A 6,000-nucleotide genomic window follows, 5' to 3' on the forward strand; every position below is an offset into this window, starting at 1 on the left:
CAGCTAACATGACAGGGAAAAGTCCGTCCCCTCACTCCCATCTTCCTCATTCTTCTATCCCAGCAGTAATGCAAACATTTCAACTGGTTTTCCTCTCTGCATTCTGCCTCCTATTAGAGTTGGGGAAATTAAAAATAAGTGATGCATTTCAGAAAGCACATCCTATGCCTCCCTCTGTGTTTCATATGGTACACCTTTTACCTCTGATTTATGGGGAGGCCCCCTAAGGCATGGAAACCACAATCTGACCCCTCTGTTTTGAAGAGGGCCGGGGCTATTTCTACTCAAAATCATTTCCTAAGTCAGACAGAGAAAAAAAAAAAAAAAATCATATACCCTGCCCCCTCAAAGGAACCCATCCAATTTCTTAATTATATTTGGATATAAAAATATTACTCAACTTTGCCTGTTCAGTAGGTCATATGTACACAAGTAACCTTGAGGCAGGGAAACTTGACTTACAGAGGACTTGCCTTTCAACCAACCATGGCTTCAGTTAGATTTCAACCACTTTATCTCACTGAAAACGCCAAGATCCTTGAACACAGTTATGGCAGAAATGTAATGTATATCACATCCCTCCTCCCATCCCCACCCCCGCCCTAACATTTGGTCAGTCCTTCCGAAGATATTCTAAACCTAATTATTTTTAAAAGGTATTTAGAACTCTGTTGAGTAAACGGAGATGAAGAAGTGGAGTAAAAAGGAGGGGCTCTATCAAAACCTAAAGGCATGATAATCTCAGTAAAGGGGTAAGGAAATGATGTCCTGTTCTTAGGAGAGACTATATTGCCTACTTCCTACTGATACTATCCTGCATTTCTATCTTTTAAATGCTAATCTGTTTAATAAGGAGTGAACTAAGATATTGCTTCATGTATTAGGTAGATTTTCCAAAACAAATTAAAATTTCTGCTATTAATAAATGAAATACAAGTGATGTTACTCACACATATCCTCCAGGTTCATATACAAGAAGCCCCCCCAGACAAACTGCCATCTGACACCAGAATTGGTCAGAGAGCATGAACTTCAATTAAAAGATACTTACAAAAGAAAGAGTGCTTATTTAAATATGATAACAAAAACAAAACAAACTTAACATCCTACCTTCCTGGGTCAAAGGACATGGAGAACTCAGAAATTACTTAAAGCTAGTAAATAATGTAAACCAGGGAAGGACTCCTTTTCAAAAATGCTTTGGTTAATTTTAGCATCCTTCTGTTTAGCTGCTTAGCAACCCTTATCCTATGACCTTTTGAGCATCACCTACTTTTCAGAAGGATAATGAATAGAAACATCAAAAGGGATTCACTTCTGACTCTTTCTAGTGAACACATTTAACCAATTTCTGGAGGAGTTGAATTTATATTAGTTATGCCATAAACGTAAGAGAATTTTTTAAATTTTATTAATCAGGAAATAGCCTTTGCTGAAGGTAGTAAATGATGTTGACAACTGAGCATAAGGTAGCAAGCAAAGATTTCCAAACGGACCTAGGAAGTGGACCAACACAACAATTCAAAATTGAACATAAAAAATGAAAGCTACATAATAGCAATCAGCTACTACCTGACAGACAGCAAGTAACTAATAAACATCTGTACATCAGGTGCAGGATTAACAAGGTTAGGTTTATTTCCCTCCTTCAATATCTGTACCTGTCTTGGATGCAAATAAGACCTCTGGAATCAGCCTGAAGAAATCTAAAATCGAAGACCCTTGAGTCAAAAGGTCATTTGTTGGATGATGTAAACAGTTAGGAATGGATGCACCACCTCTGCCGGCTGAGTCAGACCCATCTTCCCCATCACATAACAAACATGACGGCTTAGATTCTTGATTTCCTAATAAAAAACTGGTATCTAAAAAACTCAGAATCATATGCTATGTAACTGTAAGCATCAGCAGCACTTGAGTATCACAGCAAGCCCTCCTTAAAAACAAAATATCCTAAAATGCAATCAGCTTAGCAGTATTTTTAAGAATGATTCAACAGTGCAAGTTCATTAACAATCTAAAATGGAGCACAAGCTAAACAAATAACCAAATCAAAGGGCTCTCCCTTTCTTTTGTAAAAAGGGGGTAGGACAGAAGGTATTTTTTCACACATTTAAAACTTGATAAAAGCCATTCAAATGTTTAATTCATCAGTGTAACCAAAGCTCAAAACACATCAAAGCAGGATCCATCAGCCGGTACCCAGAAGGCTCCCTCCAAAAGCAGCAATAAAAAAAATAAAATAAAATAAAAATAACCCTAAAATTAGTGGCTCACCTTTGCATAAATTTGAAGAATAATTTTGAACCTATTCCTTCAAAAGTTCTTTGTGACTCTTGAAGGAACCATAGAACTAAAAGTTTGCAAAAATGAAGAAGTGTCAGCCTAGACTTCAGCCTCTTAGACTTCCGGGTTACATTAGGTCTTAGAACTCGAAAAAGCACCAGATCTGGGGGATGCATTTTAAGGATGGTGAAGCTGGTGGTGGTGGTTGGGGGCACCCCCCCCCCCGCCCCCGCAAACACAAAACAAAAACCATTCCTTTCGTTGCAGTTCCTTTTTCTCCACCTTCCACCTCAATTAAACTTATTTTCAGAATACACTCACGTGCATGCACAGACCTCTGAATATTTAAAGAAAATATCTCAAAATTATGGGATGCACATTAGCAACGCAACCTTCGCAGAAATCATCTCAAGTCTCTTCAAGACAGAAATACCTCCCTATTTCCAGCATCCCTATCCAACAAGCAACCTTCATACCCATTGGTTTTCAAAAGGCTAAGCTTAAATCTAAACCCTAAAACGAGCATGAGGGTTGATTCTGCTACTGATGAAAACCTTCGGGCAGGTTTTCTCAGCACACCAAAAACTCGCCAAGTCCTATTTTTTAATTCACCCTTCCACCCATCCCCACCGCCATCCCCACCACCACCCCAAAAGAGAAAAAAAACTCCACAAAGTGCCCCGAATGTGTGCTGCTGCTGGCTCTGAAGCCGTGTAGAATTTCGTAATGGAATGTGAACTGCTCGTCCGGATCTGGGCTCACGTTCTATCTTCTAACCAGTGAGGAGCGAGGGAGGGCAAATGTGCTGAGCAAGGAGAAACACTTTCCTCCTCTTTTATAACCCATCACGGATGCGCCGCGGCCGCTGGACGCGAGCTGCACGCGGCGCCTGTCAACCGGCCCGCCCGCCGGCGGGGCCCCGAGACCCCGGGGTCCGCGCCCTCCTCTCCCCCCCGCCCGCCCCCCCCCGCCCGCAGCCCCGCCGTTAAAGTAAAGTAACTCCGCCGAGGAGTGGGCTCGGCCGCCTCGCCCCGCACTCACGCGCCTCGCCCGGCCCCGTGAGCGGCGGGGGAGCCGGTCACCACATCCTCGACGCGACCCTCGTCCGGGCTCGGAAAACACGCCGCGTCCCAGGGAGGGGGCCGGCGACGGGAAGGACCTCCCCGCTCCTTAGCAACCATTAAGGTCGCAGTTTCCTAAGAGACCGCGAACGGGGAGGGGGCGCGGGGGGCTGAGCCCGAGGCTGCGGGTGAGGGGGGGCGCACTGGGCCCCCCAACCTCTCGACGCCCCCCCCCCTCCCCACCCCGGCCGGGCGTTGCGGGGCCCGGATGAGAGGAGGAAGGGAAGCCCCAGAACTCGCAAAAAAAAAAAAAAATTGGTCCAGCGGGCAGCGGACAAAAGTTTCCGAGCGCGCTCCACAGCTGGGCGGCGAAGCGGCCCCGGCAGCCGGCCCCGCCTCGGATGCTCCGGCCTCCTTCCTGTGCTCGTGACGGCGCCGGGCGCCGAGCCCCCCCCCCCCCCCCCCCCCCCACCGCGATGCAGGCTCCGCTCCACACCGAGGGCTCCCACGAAAACACGTACACCGCCGGCGGAAGGGCAAGGGAACAATACGCGGACAGAGCTCGGGCCCCCACCTCCTCTGGTCCCCCCCCCCCCCGGGCGGGGGTCGGCGGGACCCCCCAGCCGCGAGCCCGGAACGGGCGAGGGCGCAGGGCTGCCCGCGGCCGCCTCCCGGCCGGCGCCGTCTGCCAGGGAGGATCAAAGTCCGCAAAGCAGGGCGCGGCAGATGCTCCCACTGCGCGGCCCCGAGCGGGCACCCCCGAGCCAGCACCCTCGGCGGGTACCCCCGGATACCTTGCGGCGGCGGGCGGGCGCCGTCATCTCCGCGCAGCTCGGCCCGGGAGGGACTCGAAAGTATGTAGGAGAAAAGTTTCCCCTCCCACACGGGGGGGAGGATGTCGGGGGAGCGAGGGCGGAAGATGGAGAGCCGCGCTGGGAAGATGTTTCTGGCCGGCGGGGCGAGCACCATCCGAGTCCCCGCGGTGCCGGTTAAAAATAAACGGGGCGGTGGGTGCGGCGCGGGTCGAGCCGGATTCCAGCGCTCGGACGGCTAATATGGATGCGCATCAGGTCCCGGCGGCGGGGCGCTGCGGCGGCCGCGGCGGCTCGCGCTGGGAGCTGGTTGGCAGAGCCGGCGGCTCGGGAAGGGGAAAGGAGCGGAGGAAGGGGAGGAGGAGGGGGAGGAGGAGGAGGAGCGGCCCGGCGCGCAGCCCGAGGGGAGAGGGCTGCCCGGCTCATCCCGGGCCGGCCCCGCCGCCCCGAGCGCACGTAGCGCTGCGCGGGGCGCCCGGCTCCTCGGCCCCGGGGAACGGCGAGTTTGAAAACCACCACACGCTCTGCAGACTTCGCCCTCCCCATCCCCAAAAGTTCTTCAGAAGGTCGCTCCCTCTCAGCCCCAGACATCTCGCTGCCACCCGGGTCCCGAGAGCCGGAACCCCGGGCGCGTACTTACGGCAGGGCAGGGCGCTGGGCTCCCGGGCATGATGCCGTGGGGGACCGGTGGGCTTTGGGGAGAGAGCGAGGAGAGATGCAAACTTGTTCCGGAAAAGGAATCAAAATGGCGTTTCTGGATGTGCAAAGTTCATCAACTCCGTAGTCACTTCCCCTCCTCCTCTTCTCCCGCTGGGAGGGAGGTGGGCGAGGAGCTGGCGACCCCGGCACCCCAGCCGCCGTCCCGGCCCCCGCCTCGGCCCCCCGCCCCGCTTCCTCGCCCGCACGCTCGGAGCCTCGCTCTCCCCCTCTCACCCTGATAAGTAGACACATCACGTGTTGCTCCTGCCAGTCTCCTGGGGACGTGTTACTGAACAGCCGCGGCGGCGGCTCCGGCTAGGGGGTGGGAGGGACCGCGGTACCCGCCCGTCCCCTCCGCCCCGATTTCGGCGGCGTGGACGCAGTTTCCATCCCGGGAGGGATGGAGGGGAAGTCTCCCCTGCCCCCACCGCAGCCCCAGGTTTGCCCCACGCCCTCCCAAGGCGCCCCGGGCCAGGGGGTGGGTCGGGCAGCCCCAGGGACGAGGTCTCTGCGGCCGCCGAACGGGAGCCTGATCCCGGTCATCTCGGCGCTCGCGGGCCAGCCACCTTCGGGGACCACCTCGCCCCCTCCCCTCCGGCCCCTCACCGCAGGCGACTCTCCGCCTCCAGTTTTCCATCACTTCACTCCTTGTGTTTTGTTTGTTTTTCTTTTTTCTTTTTTCACGATTTGAACAGAGGAGGGGGAAAGGCAGCAATGCCCAAGAGGCAAGAGCAGGTCGCCTCGGAGGCCACAGGGGGTGGCGTGGGGGTCGAGGTGCCGGACCTGGCGCCGCCCCTCTGGGTCTCGGAGGTAAAGGAGAGGGTGAGTCCCACCCGCGCGGTTCTCTCCCCACGGGAGCCTCGCTCCGCATCCAGGTGGAGCGAGTAGATGATTAGGCAGGAGATTGAGGAGCCGTGGCTGCACCCGGCCCCTGGCTGAAGGCTGTTCTCTCCCAGGGTGCGGTCCCTCTAGCTCTGGTGCTGCCACCCGGGAGCGTGTTCTCCGTCCAACAAACTGAACGCTGACTGGGCCCTTGTCACCTTTTCTTCACCACACTCCGCGACTGATGCTTCGCTATGGCTGTGGCCCCCAAGGGGCCCACGAGGGCAGAGGCTTCTGGCGGCCACAGTGTCCCCACCCCC

General features: G+C 54.3%; 1 protein-coding gene across 1 annotated transcript in view; it reads right to left on the reverse strand.

The window, feature by feature from the left end:
• Positions 1-5,009, reverse strand: part of RREB1 (ras responsive element binding protein 1) — a 142,157-nt gene extending 137,148 nt beyond the window's left edge. Inside the window, exon 1 of the mRNA XM_054721501.1 lies at positions 4,800-5,009. The gene's annotated coding sequence lies outside the window, so the exon portion shown is untranslated. The remainder of the gene's footprint in view (positions 1-4,799) is intronic.
• Between the last annotated feature and the right edge of the window lie 991 nt (positions 5,010-6,000).

This window comes from Eptesicus fuscus, chromosome 9 (genome assembly GCF_027574615.1).
Source record: "Eptesicus fuscus isolate TK198812 chromosome 9, DD_ASM_mEF_20220401, whole genome shotgun sequence".
NCBI classification, from domain to species: Eukaryota; Metazoa; Chordata; class Mammalia; order Chiroptera; family Vespertilionidae; genus Eptesicus; species Eptesicus fuscus.